The sequence below is a fragment of the Strix uralensis genome, chromosome 4, assembly GCF_047716275.1.
Source record: "Strix uralensis isolate ZFMK-TIS-50842 chromosome 4, bStrUra1, whole genome shotgun sequence".
NCBI classification, from domain to species: Eukaryota; Metazoa; Chordata; class Aves; order Strigiformes; family Strigidae; genus Strix; species Strix uralensis.
The window spans coordinates 90,337,913-90,355,710 of record NC_133975.1 but is presented as its reverse complement, the minus strand read 5'-3'; positions in this window follow the sequence as shown (position 1 = coordinate 90,355,710).

Genomic DNA, 17,798 nt, shown 5'->3' with positions numbered 1-17,798 from the left:
AAGTCGAGCACATTGCAGGGCAAATTTACTACCAGGTTCCTCTAAGCCAGTTAGAGGTGGAACAACACAATGATCAAATTAAGGGCACAATTAAGATTAAATTGATAGGTCTGAATGTTCAAGTGCCAAGTGAACACAGCAGGTAATCACATCAAACAGTGAGGCTGATATTAGAAAGGATGACATGGTGTTTCATCTTCCTTGTGCTGTGAGCAGAAGGAATTGCTTTCAGGTGGGTCTCCAGCCAGCACACGTGGGGATGGAGCCAGGGAAGGAGCTGCGGGATATGCAGGTCCCTAAGATCAAGCACCTGCTGCTAAGGGAGACTCCTGGTACCAGTCCTCCACCTCCTTGAAGTTGAAGCCACTCAGGGTGGAGTGGCACGGAGGTGCCACCAGACCATTTGCCTCTTGGATTTGGCTGTTGAAAGGACACATGCAGAAGAGTAAAAGTAGGTTTAAGCGAGTACAAGTTTGAAGAGCTGTTGATTGGGGCCACCAAACACTTCCCTGGGTTGATGGGTCTATATGAGGTATTGTGTATAGATACCGAGCACTTGAATTTTACATTTTCATCCTGTCTAGCGAGCCAGATATGTGCTCCCTGATGTGCTGCCTTCCTCATTTGGCTGGGATCAGAGCAAAAGTCCATGTAAACAAACTTTCCTGTCATCCCAAAAGATCTCACTTCCTTCTCTTGAGGGTTTTTTTCAGTTTTTTGTTTTGTTTCTTCCAGCAATGCTGCTTTGTCCATAGCAATTTTTCTTGGGAAGGAAAGGAGCTGCTGCCCATATACCCTCACAGGAAGGATGTAAAGCTCACATGGGGCCTGTGGTAGTTTGTGATTCACAGCACATGTTGCTTTGGTGAGCAGATGTCTGGGAGGAGGAGGCCAGGAGCTTTCTTCACTTGCATAGCAAGGTCTTGGTACACGTCCTGTTTTGGAGATCACTTTCCTGAGGAGCATTTGGCAACTTGTTTGTGGAGCAGGAGGAAGGATTAGCCATGAGCATGATCACTGGCATGTGTGACCACAATCCAGGGACTCTCAATATTCAAACTCAAAAGGAGCAGCTGCGTGTCCCACGCAGGTGCTGGGTGCTCCTTAGTCCTGTCCCTCATCACTGCCTGCTATTTACCTCCACTGTTTCGGTGCCCCTTTCCCACGTGGATCAGGGGCAGCCAGCCATGCCCATCGGCAGCGTTGGCACACACATGTGTGGCATTAGGTGGGAGAAGAGGCTCCTTTCCCAGGCAGAGGAGACACAGTGGTCAGGGTGGCTGGCACAGCATCACTGTTTGGGGAGAAATCCTGACCATCCTTGTTGTTTTGCCAGAACAGTTCAATTGACTTTCCTTGGAGAGAAGCATTTCCATCTAATTCAGCTCTTAATTAACCCCGTGCACCCCAAAGAGGCTCTGCAACCACTTGTAAATTAAATATTATTTATCTAGGAATAGCAGCCTAATGGCTGCAGCTCTGACGTTTATAGTTGCTAATGATGATGGATCTGGGAGAGAGAAGCTGGGAAGAGAGTGGAGGGGAAGAGTTTCTTCTCTCTTAAAAGATACAGAGCCAGATGTATAAGGGCCATGTGTCCAAGGCATAAGTGGCCTCTTTCTTCCTTTGATTAAAAATTAATGTGAAAGGAGCACAGGAAGGCTGGAGGAGTATATTCCCAATGTAATAACCTGTGTCCTATACTGCGTGTGGCAAGGTGAGCTGTGGGGCTAGTGTCACTAGGCTTGTGGAAAAGAGGAAAGTCAAATCTGCTTGCTGCAATGGGAAATAATTTTGTAGATGGTAGGAGCCAAAGAGATATACCAGGAGCCTTTCACCCTTTCCCAGGGAGAGGGTGAAGGGGGAAGGTGCCAAGGGCTGATGCACTTGCTTCTCACCCCTGCAAGCCTTCCTCTGAGCCTGGGTTTCACCTTCAGCAGGGCAACTGCAGGGTTCACTTAATGCAGGCTCTGTTTGTTGGCATCAAAAAAAAAAAAAAACCAAACCATGTCCATGAGCAGAGCCAGCTCTTGTGGAGCTCAGAGGGAGAGAAAACCAGGAGAGCAGCAGGTCGGGGCTGGGATGTGTGGGGGCTGGCTGGGGAGCAGCCGGCACAGCCGAAGGGCCAGCGTGCCAGGGCTGTGGGTGAGCCGGCTGGGGCTGCAGCAGTCCCGGGAGCCTCCGGCTCAGTGTTTCCTTAAAGTTTTCCGCTTCCTATTTTGTCTCCGCTCAAAGGTTTTGTCCCATTTTGTGAAGCTACCAGCCCTTTCAGTGGGCGCGAGGGCTGAAGCCAGCTGCCTGTCTTCTCACACGGGGAGGTTTCTTCCCGGCGCAGATGGAGGGTGATTCCCAGTGCGGCGTTCCCCGGGGCTTGGCATGGCTGGCGCTGCCGGGAACGCAGCTGCCTCTCGGACTAGGACAGGGTGGGATAGTGCGGAGGGGCAATACGGGCCAGGTTTGGGGCAGTTCCCCAGCTATGGGATACTCTGTGCTGAGAAGCCTTAAGACTGTCAAAAGTTTGCAGGCGCAGGGTGCCAAGGAGGAAAGTTTCTGTTCCTGAGAGCTTTCTGTGTGCCACCCTCCCATCAGACATTCATCAACCCATTCAGCAGACTAATATTAACTCTTGCTAGCAAGGTCCAGACAGGTAGGAGCCGTCTCGCTGCCTCTGGGTTGACGCAGACCCCCTGGCAGCAGTTGGGGCAGGGTAAGGAGTGAGGCCAGCAGAGCGGGCATGGGGCAACCTGGCCCCACGGGGGGTCTGGCAGAGACGGGGTAGCCAGAGCCCCAAGCACAAGGCTTCCCATCCCCATCACAAAATGTCAATTATAATAATGATGCTCTGGGTTTTGTTGATATCTGTGTGTGTATTTAATCCAGCATTGAATCTCACTGGGTTTCTGGTCTCAAACAGCTATTTCCTGAGGAAAAACCACTGTCATTTAATCTCACATCGGGTGAAGTGGCATTTTCCTGCCTTGTCCCTGCGCTTCACTGACCAGCCTCCTGCTCTTCTGCTACGAGACAGGGGAAACCAGGTTTTCCCATCTCTCTGCTGCTTGTTATTTTGTAAGTCTGCCTCGTGCCTCCCCTCCCTTATAGTTAGGGTCCCTGTCCCTCAAGCTCCCCACTCCTCTCAGTGGCCCCCTCTCAACCATGCCATGCCCATCCCCGCAGCCTCCTGCCTGTCCCCACACTACTCATCACATGTCACCCAACCCGTCTCAGCTGCATCAAGGCTTCACCGGCTGCTGCTGCAGAGACCGTGGACTGAGCTGATCCTGGGACAGCCCCAGCCTCCTCTGGGGATGCTACAGTAACCCTCCCAGGTTTACAAAACCTGTAAGTTTTATACTACAAAGTGCATTTCTTTGCCTTTATCAGCATCAATACAATTTGTCACCGTGGTACCCATCCATACAGTACCTTAGGAACTCTCTGAAGCGCCTTGCTGTCTCCTGTGCTTATGGATCACCTGAAGAAGTTGTGCTTGCTCCTATCTCCTGCCTCCGCTCCTCCATCCAGACCATTAATAATACCCTTGATCAGCAGGAAGCCTAGCACGCATCCCGACTTCACCACTACTAATCTTTTGCCGTTATAAACCCCAACTATTTATCCTCTCTGCTCTGGGACTCCTTGCCAGTTTCCCACGCAGGAAAAGACAGCGCCTTTTGCCCCCTGGCTAATTAGCTTTTTTAGCAGCCGTCTGGACAATCCTTTGTCAGAGGAGTTCTAAATAAATAGTCACTTCGTTGTTCTGCATCCGCCGCTGGGCTGATATGTTCAAGGAAATCTGGGAGATTAGTGAAACATGGTTTTCCTCTGAGACATGCACACTGGGCTGTATTATGAGATGTTCTGTTTTTAATTATCATTCCAATCAATTTGGTGCACACAGATGTGCAATTTACTGATCTGTAATTCCCCAAATTACCCCTGGAGGCTTCATTTTTATTGTCAGTGTAACATTTGCTACCAACTATCTGTTGTTTGTTTTTTGGGGGGGGAAGGTTTTCTTCTTGTTGTTTTTTGGTTTTACACCTTCAGCCATCTGCTCTCCAGAAACCCATTTTGACTCATTTTTTTCTTTCTTGTTACCTGCTGTAATTTCTTGTTGCCAGGTGAGGTTTTGATTTCCCCATTTGGGAGTACCCCTGTGTGCTGCAGAAACCCGGAGTCTGTTCTGGGCTCTGGCAGTGATTTACTCTATGGTCAAACCCTTTCTGCTATAACCCTGTCTGGGTTTCCCCACTGTAGCAGGCAGACACCATCCCACCACAGCTCCAGGTATATGGCTTAATTAATTAGTGCTTGTAGAGTGCAGTCAGGAGGTTCTGGGGAAGACGAACATATCATAAGTGCCTCTGTTATGGAGATATGTAATCACTCCTTTTGGGGAGCTGCGGGTGTGAGGTGGAGGTGGCTCACAGGGCTGGCACAGCCAGACCCTCCACGAGGAGGGGTTGGTCAGCTGTGTCTCCTTGAGGAGACACAATTTCCTCTTGGGAAATGGGAAAACAAAGCCAAGAAACACAGTGGAATGGGGGAGTCTGCATTTGGCTGGAGAGCCTGCTCTGCCACCTCGGGCACATTCTCTGTGGGGCCAGGTGCCAGCCTGGCAGACCCCTCTCCCGGCCATCCCTGGACTTGGCCATGCCCCTGCTGCCCAGGAAAAGCCTCTCCACATCCCAGCCCCAGGGGACTCTCCCCATACCCTGCCACAGCACATCTCACTGGCCACGTGCTCAGCACTGGCCTCCCCCAGGACGTGCTTCATCGCCCGCTCCCAGGATGCCCCAGCTCCTGTGGGGTGCTGCAGCCTTCCTCTGCTTATACTCTATGGGTGCTTAATTATTAATAACAAATCCTTCCAACCCTGCTCTGACATAGGGAGCTGCAAACGAGCTTGTAGCCCCTTGGGTCCCCCACATGGGGCCAAGGCAAGAGGCATGTGGGAGCTTTAAATCCAGTCCTTGTGATAGTGGGGGACCTGGGCTGCCAGCGCTGGAGGGGGCTGCAGGAGAGGGAGATTTAACAAGCACAGCGACCTGGCACTGGCAATGCATGCTAGGCTGGAGATAATCTCCATTTAATTCTCTTCCAGATAATCCAGTCTCGGATGTGGTCCCATGCTCCCTGACCTCTTAATCCTATTGCCACAGAGCCTGTTTAATGGGGAATCTGGTGAGGGCTCCTGTGAAATGGTTTAGGGCATCCCCCTGGCCCCCAACTCTTTGTCTGCCCCAGCTCTTTGTCTGCCCCTCTTGCATCCCTCGTTCCTGCCTGGCACGGATCTGGCACCGAAATACACCCTTTCTCCCTGTGTGGCCTCTTCCTCACTCTCCTTCCTCCCCAAAGTCTGAGAGAGACCCTCAGCTGCCCAGAAGTGAGCAGCAGGCAGGGAAGGGGGTCTGGCTCCCAGACACATTTACAGGGCAGCTGTGAGGTGATCTCTCTGGCAACACAAGCTAGATGCTGGTTTTGCAAGCCTTGCTCTGCTTTGGAAAAGGATGGCTGTGGTGGGCACGGTGGGGAGGAGGAGAGAAGAGCAGTCCTCCCTTGTGCCCCAGCTTTCAGGCAGGAGGCTGGTGCATGGGAAGCACCCAGACAGCAGCGGTAAGGAGATGGCTGGGAGGAAATTGGGGTTATAAAAGTCAAAGCGAGATCTGATGGAAAGGGAGGTGGGTTTATGGTACAAAATCTCTTAGTGTGTTGATTTGCCATGCTCAGCCTCTGCAACTCTCAGACACCGTGAGCTGTGTCCCCAGGGTCAGTACTGGGTGCATGTGGAGGAGAGGGGATGCCAGTCACCAAGCCCTTGCTGTGTGTCCGGGGTTCCTCTGGACAAGTGATAAAAGCCAGTTTTCAGATGGATCTTTTCTCTCTGGTAGGTCTTTTGCTTTTACCTTCCTATAAGGCAAACAGAAAGCAACCATGCTGTGCTGTGCTGCAACCCCGCTGCCATCCTCCTTGCTAGCAAGCAGGTCGCCTGTCCTGGGGCCAGAGCAGAGCACGGCCACCTGGGCTGGGTCCTCCTTGCTTTGGTTAACTGGAAACACAACCATCCCTCCAGCCTGTCCTCACTGTTTCTGCTGGTGCTTACACACGTGTGTTTGCATTTGTATTTCCAGGGGAGCGGCCCCTGAGGATGCAGATACACGTTCACACTACAGTTTCCCTGGGTGCCTGGTGAGTGCTCTGCAACTCAAAACCTTCCTCAGGGACAGGTTATCTCTTTGCGAGGAATCCACGTTGGCTCTGCCGAGGGGTGCTGGCTGTGTCTCCTGGCGACTTGCCAGGGCTTGCTGGGTAGCTGCCAGCCCGCGGAGGACTCTGACCCGCCTTTGTGGCTGTGAAAGCTGTTGGTTCATGAACAAGTTGTCCCTGGGAGGCACGCAGTCATGCGGCGTGGTCCTCTGGGGACACGAACCGTGCCTAACTGACAGCCTTGTTGGCTTCCCACCGTCCTCCTCTGAAATGCCGGTGGGGCTTGGATGCTGCCATACCCCACAGGTTCCCAGCGGGAGCCTTTACCCCCCGCTGAATTTGGGAGCAAGAGCATAGATGTTCAGCTCCTTGGAGCCAGACAACAGGGAAACAACCTGTTCCTGTACCTCTTCATGCTTCCCTGGGCTGACACTGAGGGCCAATTCAATCATTTTGGGCCTGGATAGGAAGCAGAAAGGTGAAGGGCCCTGAATTGCTTGGGAAGGGCCATGTCTTTTCTGCATTGCCCATCACCTTGCGTCCCATCCTCAGTGGGAGCGAGGCCATAGAGGAGACAGGGCCAGCGAGCGGTGGGTTCAGTGCAGGCTCTGAGAGGCTCCTGAGACGCTCCTTCCCATCAGCTTTCCCTGCAGTGCCTCTCCTCAGCAATCCAGTGGCGCCCACAGAGCTAGAGCCCTACGGAGGTGGTGGGTGGCTCTGCTAAAACCATCTTTTGAACCTGAAGTTTGCAGGGACACACTTCATCTCTCACTCATTCGCTTTTGCATGCATATTCAACCAGAGAAAGTGCTGTTCCCCTAAGGTGAAATGCTAGGATATTAATTTTCTGAAGTTCTTGATAAGCTATTGAAGATTAATTTTAGGGAAAGCCGGGGGATATGATGGATTGGAGCCCAAGCCTGCTTAAATATGCAATATTAAAAATTGATCGTTGTCTCTCCTTGTCATACACCCTGCCCCGGTGTCTGGGGCAATCCCACAGTCTGACGAAAAGCCAGGAAAATACTCAATAAGCCCCATGCCCAGCTGAGTGCAGATTTTAATAACTTGTGTTGCCATTATTATTTTTAAAATCACTTTTATGAGTTTCTGTTTTGTTTAACGCCTGGTTCTGTTGTGCGGATTGGCAGGTGGGAGCTTGGGAATCCTCTTCCACCTGCCAGGCTGTGAGGCATCACCTCCCAGCACAACCTGCTCCCCTGTCCTCCCCGCCATCTCCCCATGGGGATGATGCTCCAGGTGACCAAGGAGCCATGGTGGGGGCAGCCCACGGTGGGGTGGGGAGGGGAGGCTTGGGCAGGGAGGTCAGCAGATGCAGGGGGCTGCTTCAGCCTGGAAGACATCCAGGCACCGTGCAGCACTGTCCACGCTTTAGAGGCTTACCTGGATCTTGACTGCAGCAGGCAGTGCTTGGCGCACAGAGGGGAAGTTGCATCTCTCAGTTTTACCTTGCTCAACAGCGGCTCTGGGGCAATTAGTCCCTTTGTATCAACACGGCTTTGTAAGCATTGACTCTGATGTTTCTCACTTGCAGAGAAACAACAAAATCTTGCCAAAATTTTGGAGTTCATCAAAGCAGCAATGAACTCTTACAGGTATTTTTGAGGTTGGTTGAAAAGTTAGGGTCCCTCTGCAGTGTAAGGCCCAAGATGACTCTATCGGGGCACTCAGCAGCAAGGAGAAAGCTCTGTGGGGTTCCTCTTTGTCCCTGACTGACTGAGGGGAGTCCAGGCAAAGTCCACCTCATCCACTCTGATCACAAAGCTGCTTTTTTTTTCCTCCCTGAAGCTAATGACTGCAGGAGCCGGGATTTGCTGGCATTTGCACTTCACAGAGAGCTACGAGGGGAGAAAGCGGGTCCTGCAGAGGGTGCAGGAAGAACAAGAGGCATGGTGTAATCTGTCATCAGGCTTTTCTAGCCAAATTCCGTTTTGCATGAAGCCAAGTAGATAAGCAGCGTAGCGATACAGAGATAGTGCAGTGACTGATGGGACATAACGCTCTTCAGGGCCAGTTTGACCACTGGCTGCTCCTTTACCATCTACAGGTGGTGACTGAGCTGCAGCTGGACTGCAGAGGTATGTGTGCAGCGCCCTAAGGGGTGACAATGTGACCCCTTTCGCCATGCATCCCCCCATGACTGACGGGGTTAGCACAAGGAGCCGCAGTTGAATACAGAAGAGTAGCACACTTGAGCAAAGAGCTATTATTTGCCAAAGGTCCAATCTTCCCTGATTTGCACTTGGGCTGTAGTAGCACTTGTCCTAATGATTCATCCGTGCTCTTCATCGCAGCAGGCTGACAGTGAGGGATGAGCGTGTTTCTGCAGCTCCCAGGGGTGTTCAGGCTGTGCTTGGAGTGCTGTGCCCCTCGTTAGCAGCCCCTGCAAAGGGATGTGTTCAAAATAGCTGCCTGGCCAGTCCAAAATTGATGCCACCTCACCTCCACAGATGCGGTCAGCGGTGGCCACCTCCTCCTCCTCCATGCCCAGAGGACCAGGAATGGGGAGGCCCGGTAGAAAGCTACGATGAGGAGAAGAGTGCACCAGCAGCAAGCCCTAGCTTGAATGGGCAATCAGAGAAATGATCACAGGCAGCAACACGCTGGCCTGTGTGCCGGGGAACAGCAGTGTGTTCCCTGCTACTGATACTGCTGGTGGCACGGGTGGCTCACACGGTCACCGCTGTTGGCTTTGCTGCGCCCTACATGGAACTTGGAGTACCGGGGTGGTGGCCACAGCTGCAGTGTGAAACCCACAGCGATGCTCGCAGCTGGTTTTGCTAGGTCCAAGATGTGTGACCCAGGAGAGCAGGAGGGATCTGAGCACTTCTCAAAACCCTTTGAGAGGGACTTAGAGCTGCCCCAAATGCGCAAGGACCACTTCCAGCCCTCGCCTAAGTCTTCTCAGAATTTTGGAGACATTTTGTCACGCCTGTGCACTACACATGGGTCAGCCACATTTATGGGATTGGTTAGTCCTATACAAAACTGAATTTGGACCCAAAATGTGCCAGCTGGCTTGAAGCAAGTACTGAAGAACAGTACCGGGCATGAATGTTGCACGGGCAGTGGTTCCAGGTCACTTTGGATGGTACTAGTTCAGGACACACCATTTTTGTGATTACATTTAACAACACAAGAGTGCAATGCTCTGCAGTGTGACCTCCTCGATACCTGGCAAGTTGGACAGGCATGCTAATGAAGTGCTCTTGTGCAGATAAAGCCACCTGCGAGCACCCTGCAGAAATATCCACTCCATCCTCACATTAGCAGCTGTGGGACTGAGTGCAGTGCCATTTTCCACCATTGGCAAGGCCAGGGAAAGGAAGAAGGACAACAGGAAGGGGTGAGGAGTGGTTTTTTTTTTTTTTCTCCATCAAATGCAGTTTTATTTCTGTGTTAAAAATTTATGGAGCCCTTCATTTAATATTTATAAAGTGAGTGTCTTGGTGATAAATTACTAAGGAACACAACAGGGCAGCCTTGCTGCTCATGTAGGAGAGTTCTATGGGGACTGGGAGCTCCCCTTGCATCCAGATTGCCCACACTCTTTGTCCAGCATCACTAGGTGATAGCTGGGTTTGTGGGACTGATAGGTGGGTTTCACACTGTGGTGGACTGTGGGTTTCACACTGCAGCTGTGGCCACCACCCCGGTACTCCAAGTTCCATGTAGGGCGCAGCAAAGCCAACAGCGATGACCGTGTGAGCCACCCGTGCCACCAGCGGTGTCAGTAGCAGGGAACACGCTGCTGTTCCCCGGCACACAGGCCAGCGTGTTGCTGCCTGTGATCATTTCTCTGATTGCCCATTCAAGCTAGGGCTTGCTGCTGGTGCACTCTTCTCCTCATCGTAGCTTTCTACAGGGCTGAGAAGGAGGCTCCCACTTTTTCCAGCCAACCTTCAGGGTGCTTGGACTGAGCTGCTTTCTCCCCTCCACCTGCAGTGGTTGGAGAGGGGCTGACCTCTCCCTCTCTGCTTCGAGCCATGAAGTGTTGTGAGAGACCCTGGACTGGGGTCACAAGGGGTTCCCAGGCATCCTGCAGAACCCACTGGGGACAAGGAAAGTGGGGGTCCAGGTGAGACCGGAGAGCAACCATGAGGAGCTCTGGCTGGAAAGAGGCTGGGCAGCCACTGGCTAAGACAATGAGCATCTCAAGGTGACCTGAGCATCCTTTGAAAACTGAGTTGGATCAATGCAATTGATCCTCCTAATCATTTCCTCTCTGTCAAAGCACAGAGCAAAACCCCTGAGCTCACAGGCAGCCCATCAGCCTCATGCCACAGTGTCCCAGGGACCAGGCAGGAGCCCAGGGACCCCCATTCAGGTCAGGGGAGCCCCTCCTGGTAGATGGGGACCTCTGGAACCCCTCCAGCTCCTTGCTGGTGTGCCAGAGCTTACACCCCCAGGGGAAGGGGCACAGGGCGGTGTGGAGTGGCTGTACCCGGCACTGGGGAAAGCACATCCCTTCCATGCTGCTTTCCCCATCCCAGAGATGGAATTCCTGGCCTGGGGCAGTGGTGCTGGCAGGGGGAGAGGGTGACCATGATATGCTACCCGAGCTCTGTCCTGGACTTTGCACACAGCAGCCACCCATCCCTAAATTTTCCTGCTGCTGCTGCAGGTGCCATGCCCCCAGCCAGCGCAACTGTGACAGTACCAGTGGAGGCAAAATATCAGGAACTACCTGCATTTCAGCTACAGAGTCAACGGCTGCTCTGGACCGGGTTAAATGACACTTCCCTGGGGCATTTCAGGATCATTTGCTCCCTCACTCAAGCTCCCTAACTAGGCCCAAGGAGGCACTGAGGGAGCGGACAAGGTGGCCGAAAGCAATTTCAGCCCTTCGAAAGAAATAACTGGCATGTAACAGTGACAGGAAATTGTGCAATTAGTACAACAAGGCAATGTCAACAAGCTCTTAACGCCAGTTGTTATGGCAACACCAGGGAAAGTGATGTCGGTGCTGGAAAAATCGAGAGACTGAAAAATAACAAGAGCAGCAGCAGTCGGGATGGCTCTGGGTTTGCTTGCGGGGGTGCGGTGCAGGCAGCACCCCGGCAGCAGCACAGGGTCATGGCCACTGTCTCGAGACCAGCCCCAGCCCTGGTGCTGGGGAGAGGATGGGCAGAGGTAGGGGACCTGGTCCAGCAAGTAAGAAATGGGAGCCCTCAGCAGGGGCCAGGGAAAGCTTTCCCACCTGCAGCCCTGTGAAGCTCTTCCTTGAGGCGCTGCCTTGCAGGAGGGGCAGCCAGGGCAGCCCATGTCACCCTTGGACATGAGCGTAGAGCATCAAATGGCTGAGAGCTGGCAGCCCCGGCTTGGCTTGTCATGCTAATAAAGTAGCATTGAGTGAATTTTGTGAGAGAATATTGAGTGTTTTTCTGCTAGCAGAGTTACGGTGCTTTGGGTCTGGCAGCGCATTTGCTAATCCTGGGCAAACATATGGCTAGGCATGTTGGCAAGGTGTGTCTCAGGCGGCTTTGTGGGCAGCTGGCTATTTTGCATCCGTGCTGGGCACAGCCAGGACTTTGTAGCCTCCCTGTGTGCCCCCGCTTTAGCTGGCCACTTCACCCACCGTGCCCACAGTGGAGCTGGCGCAGGGCAGAGGAGGGGGACAGAGGGCTGAGCTGCTTCCAGGACCTGTGCCAGCCCACACACCCCGCCCCACTGGCTTGGCTTTTCCAGCTTGAGCCCAGACTTGCTGGGCTAAGGCTGTCTCCGCTCGGTGTCACTGGCCTGGCTCTGCACCCCTGGCTCACCTATGGTGGGCTGCTCAGCTATCTGGAGAGGCTGTGATTTGTGGGGTGCACATGGAGGGGGTCTGTGGTACTGTGGGACAGAGCCATTAATGCTGGAGCTCGGGGCACATGCAAGCCTCTGCGATGCTCACTGGTAGAGAGGTGGGGCATTTCTCAACATGCACAAAATGTTCTTCTTGTACCCTATCCCGAACACATCAAAATAGAAAGGATTTGATTTCAACTTACTGGGGCATACAGTGGCTCCCTCCCTCCCTCTCTCCCTGTACTCCTGCCAGCCAGCGCAAGTCCTTGCAGCAAGGTTCCCCCAGGAGCCATCCAGACTTCTCTGTGGTTGTGCTCTCTGGTTTACCCCAGCATAAGCCAGCGTATTCTCCTTTCTCAGCATCAGTATAGCACTCTCGGTACAAAATTTGGTGCCTACAAAGCTAAGCAAAGGATTCAGGTTTCTCCCAGCTCCCTTTTGTGTAACGTTAGATCTTTTCTGGGCAAAAAAGCCTTTGCAGTAGGAGCAGGAGAGACCATGCGATGCTTTCTGAGAGAGCCAGGGCCCCCGGAGTCACAGGGAGCATCATCCCTTGCAGCTCAGCTCTGTCATTACGGGGCTGCCAGGTCTGCTCTAAGGCTTCAGAAGCCAGGGGGGCAATGGAGACCCTGACACAGCAGAAGGATGCCAGTCCAGGGGAAGCTGCTGTGGCATACCCATGAAAGCTAAAAGCATATGGCTTCAAAGGGAGAAACATCTCGAGCCCTTTGGAAAGAGCTGAGCGATGGAAGGATCAAAGCACTAGAGAGAATTGTGTTTTGTTTAAAACTGAGGTCTTACATCAGCTTTTGAGAGAATCTTAAGAAAACATAATGGGATCTCTTAGAAAACAGCAATGCGAGCCTTGCAGCTGCTACAATGAAGAAGAGCAAAGAACTCCGTGTGTTATTTGGGAAATGTTATTGCCCTTGTAGCAATAGTTGAGTTAGTCGTTCAAGTAATTTAGGATGTTGGTGACTGAGCTTTTGAATGCGAGGGGATGCTTTTCTGCCAGCTGAGAGCTCTGTGTTGTACTTCTACCCGGCCAGATGGTAACACCTTTCCTCATTCCACAAAGCATCTTGCCACGGGAATACTCTTATTGATTTTGCTGGAGCCGTTTGCACAGCAAATGCTGTAACGTGCCTGTAAGGAGGCACAACTGAATCCATGGTGAGGAGGAAGCTTCCGTAAAATCTAATGAGTTCCTAATGAAGGTGGCTGATTACCTGATGCTCTTGCCTGTAAATGCCATAACAGCATGTGTGCGATGGTAGATGACTATAGCATCACTTTGGAAAACCTCTAGCATTAATCCTTCCCAAAGATGGCAGAACCATCAGGTCTCTGTGCTTCTGGGCCTGGCAGGGCATGACGTGGTCCATCAGTCCACCGTGCAAGTTGGAGCTGGGTGATGGAGCGTGACAGGGCAGCACAGGTGGGTGGGGAAGGAGTCGTGCTGCCTCTGTGCCCCTCTGCAGCTGCTACGTGTGCTTCAGAAAGGAGAGACTATTCCAGGGAGGTAAAGGGGAGCTTTGATGAGCTGATTTCCCAGCCCAGCCCAGCTGCTAGGAAACATCTGGAGAGCTGCAGTGTGACTTTTTCTCCTGCCCAACTGGCTGATTCCTTGCTGGGGACCACAGTGAGCATCTCACATTGCCTGTGGCCATTTGATCCCTCACTGGTCTCCTGTCTGGGATCACAAGCGAGGCAGGAGTGATCCCATGTCTCACCCTGACCCCCAGCTCCATCTCATCTTTGCCTTCTTCCTTCTCTTCATCTGCATGTGCCTTGATCCCGAGTTATCTGCTGGGGTTATTTAGGACTGAGAGAAGGAGGCTTTCTCCCCCTCCCAGTGAGCGTGGCCACGCTTCAGCCCATGCTGAGCAGCAGTGGACAGGAGACACTACAGCCACTCCTGGAGAGGAGATCCACCCTGTTAACCCATTTCTCTCATCCTTGATGCTAGTGAGGCCCTGAGGAGAGCAAGTCTCTGATGCCACAAGCAGCCCTGGGATACCTATCCCAGCCTGTGGAAAATAGGTCCCATCACCTTCCTCCTGAAGACACTGGGGATGTCCTGCTTCCTTACCTCTGTACCAACTCTCTAGTCTGCATGAATAGACAGTGTAAAGAAACTGGAAGTTGTGGAGCACAGTTCGTTTGACTTCCTGAGATGTCTACCTTGGGGTGACCTCATGCTCCTCTGGTGGGAATAAGGTGAGATGAGTGGGCTGGAGAACATGCATGACACAAATGTGGGCAGAAGGATGGCACACTAGCAACACAGAAGGCAGGAGTTCTCCAGCAGCGATCCCAAGGTCACCTAGTCCCTGGGAGGAAAAGTCCCTAGTCACTGCAGGGAGGAAAAACCTTTATCAGGGTGGCTAATTCTTCCCCAGAAATTCCTGTGCTGCCCTTGCCTGTGCTTCTTTTCTCAAAGAGAGCAACCCTGCACCGGTCAACGCTCTTGGTGTGCTGCCGGGACAAATGGATGCTGAAGGTGAGTGTGGCACAAGGCCCTGCTCAAACATCTAATGCCTCTTTGTGCTCAACTCTAAGCACAGGGGAGGTCAGCAGCATGAGGAACCTGGAAGATTGGAAAGGGATTGCTTCTCTGGCAGGAAAGTCTCAACAAGAGCTTTTGATTATGAAAAATTACAGTTTGGACAGAGGAAGAATGTGCAAATCGAACCAGAAATAGGACATATGACAGGGCCTGTTGCCCTAGGTTTTTTGCAGGGTGATTTTGCACCCTTGTGTGAAGTTGTCCAGAGGCTGCAGTAAATCTGCAGATCAGGGGAATGATGTCCCTGAGTCATTGTCTTCTCAAGGGCCAGGAAACACGGTGTGAAAATATACAGTGAAAATAATGCTCCCAGTAGGGCTTCTCTTAATGAATGGTGCAAAGGAGGAGCAAGAAAGTAATCTGATTTACCCATCACAATGTATTTCAGCATTCCTGCTTTTGTGCCTCTGAGGCATGCAACTTGCCTCCCTCTCGTTCCTCTGGTGGCCAAGGTTTCTGGTGTTCTGGCTTTTCCTCTTGCTCCCAGCTCAGTTGTCCAAGTTCTTTGATCAACCAAGGTTGACCTCACATACTCCCTCCTTTATCTGGGGCATTACTTGGATGATACCTTCAGGCAGCAGAGAGAAGACATGCCTTCTCCCAGCCCTATTCCTGTGTGGTGTAAGTTTAGTTCCCATAGTTTCCCCTCAGAGTCTTCTTGCTCCTTGGCCATACTGAATATATACCATTTCTGTGCTGCCTCCTTTGATTTCTACAGAGGAAGCCTTTGCCAGCAGTGGATGTGTCTGATTTTTCTCACTTCACCGTGGCAGCTTTGGAGCTGTCAAGATCCCTGGAGACTCAGTGAGTCTTCAAACAGTCAGAGGAGCTGAGATCCAGTCTCCTGAGACATCTGAGCACAGCACAGCATCAACTTTTTGATACAATGCTATCAAGAGGTTTCTCTGTATTTCTTTTTTTTTGCAAATCAATAGAACGGAGCTGGTTTCCCTCCTGCTGTTTGTCGGGGGCTGTTGGAGAAGGAGGTGTTTTCATTTCAGCTCTTGAGTAAAAGAATAAAGAAGGAGGAGAAGGTGGAGGAGAGGAGGCAGGAAAGAAATATCAGAGAGGATGATAAGGGGGAACATCTGCTCATGCCTTTTCCATAGGGCTGGCCCTCTCTGAGCCACAGGAGAAGGCAATCAAGGGCAGTTGCCCGGTGGTGGGAAGCAAAGGCCAAGTGGCTGGAGGTGAGTAATAGTGAACAGGAGGTGAATAGAGGGGGCAGAGAGACTGGGACACACCAGGGAGCCCAGCAGGGGCCTTAGCACCAACAGACAGCAGGACTTGGCAGGACAGGGCCAAGGGAACCAGTTGGCTTTTCCAAGCCTCCGACCAGATGTCTTGACAGTTTGGTCAATAAGTTGGTGTGGCAGAAGCTGATTTCCTCCTTCCACCAGTGCAGGTGATGTACTGGCTTCTCCCCTCTCCCAGCTCTGTGGGGGCACCTTGCTGCACCTGTAATGCCATGCGAAACCACCCACAGAGTTTCCCGCCACGATGCAGGCTGCTGACCCAGAGTCCCATACTCTGCCCCGCCGCCCCAGCCCACCCTTCAGGGACCCCAGTTCCCTTGGCTTGAGAGCCACCTCTGTCAGTGCTTCCCAGGTCCCAGTCCCCGCTCCTGCACTGGAGCGCTCTCCACCAAAGACTGCCACAGGGATCAAACTGTTCAGATACAGGGATGTTCCAGGTTATCTGGATGAACGCCCACATTGGCCCTGGATAGTACCTGCCAAGCAGATGGGCCTGGAGCAGGATCTGGCCCCGTGCTGCCTTGTTACAAGGCCAATGTATCATTCCTAATCCCCATCAAGGTCTTTTTTTGGGTTTGGCTTGTGATCATCAGTATAAAAAATATCCTTGGCACACAATACCCTTCGCAGAAGTAATCCTCCCCTCCCACTTGGCTTGGGTCCGAGCTGCGGCCCCACTGGACATCCCAGAGCCTTCTGCAGGAGTCTGCTTTGTCCCAGTTCTGCTTTGCCTTTATTTAATCTCTGCCCCAATAGAAGCACCATGAAATCAGCACCTTGCTGAAGCCCTCCAGGCACACTCTGTGTCCATACAGGTGGTCCCTATTCAGTCCTACACACACACACGTGTCCATCCCTCTGCACCAGTGAGACACAGGATCTTCATCCAGGCTGCTGCAGTCCCCGGGGGCCATCTCAGAAGGGACCTCGCCTTCCCTTGGAGATGGCTGCAGGTACGGTGCCACTGATAACAGGCCCTCAAAAGTCTCCCTGTATATGCAGGGAGCGTGTCGGCTGTAACTACCCATATTTCCCATACTGCCCATACTTATTCCCTGCTCCCGTATGCATACTGTCCTCTGAGCTCCCTTTCTTCTGCCTGAAGCATGTTCATTTTGAATGCATCTGTGATTTCCTCTTGCAGCTCTGGGCACCCAGACTCTCCTGCTCCATCCCTGCACGAGAGGGAAAGCAGCAACGAAGAATGCTGGCAGAGCACAGCACTTCCTCTCCTGCCTCTCTGCACTTGATCCAGCATCTTGGGAGCAGATCTCTCCCTCATCCTCCCCACAGAGGGTCTAAGAGGCCTTTAAGCCCCGCCTCACTTATGCATGCACTCAACTCTCCACTGATCTGTGGTGCCATTTAATAGCAGACCCAGCAAGGGCTGGGCGAAACTTATGAGTCATTAATTCAGCTGGAACGATGAGCTAATGAGAGGAACCTTGCGAGCTTCCCTCCCCACTCCTGGTTGCTCAGTGCATATTAATCTTCGTGAGCACATGTGCCAGAAGCATCCCCAGCAGCTGAGCACACTGCTGCATGTTTGCTTTATGGGCCGTTGTTCCCCATGCCTAAGACCTCTGCTTGACTTGCTATAGTTCTTCCCAGTGAATTTGTTCCAAACCAGTTGATTTAGTGGCATGCAGAGACCTGGAGATGGCAGGGGGAGGCTGCGCACATTAATGAAGTCCTTGTTAGTACTCACGTGCTGTCGCCTGGGCAGGGGCACAGCTCAAGTCCCCAAATCCTCTTTGCCTGGTGGGACAGCACGGTCCCTCCTTCTGCAGATGGTGAGGGGCTCTGGGGTACAAATTTGTCCAGCCGGGCAAGATGACGGCAATTCAGCTGCTATGGGGCAATGCTAGCATCGCTGAAGTGTAATTAATTCTGCACGCTACCCGAGGGATAGAGGGGAGTTTGAATGCGGAGCCTGTAAAACTCTCCTGGGTGAA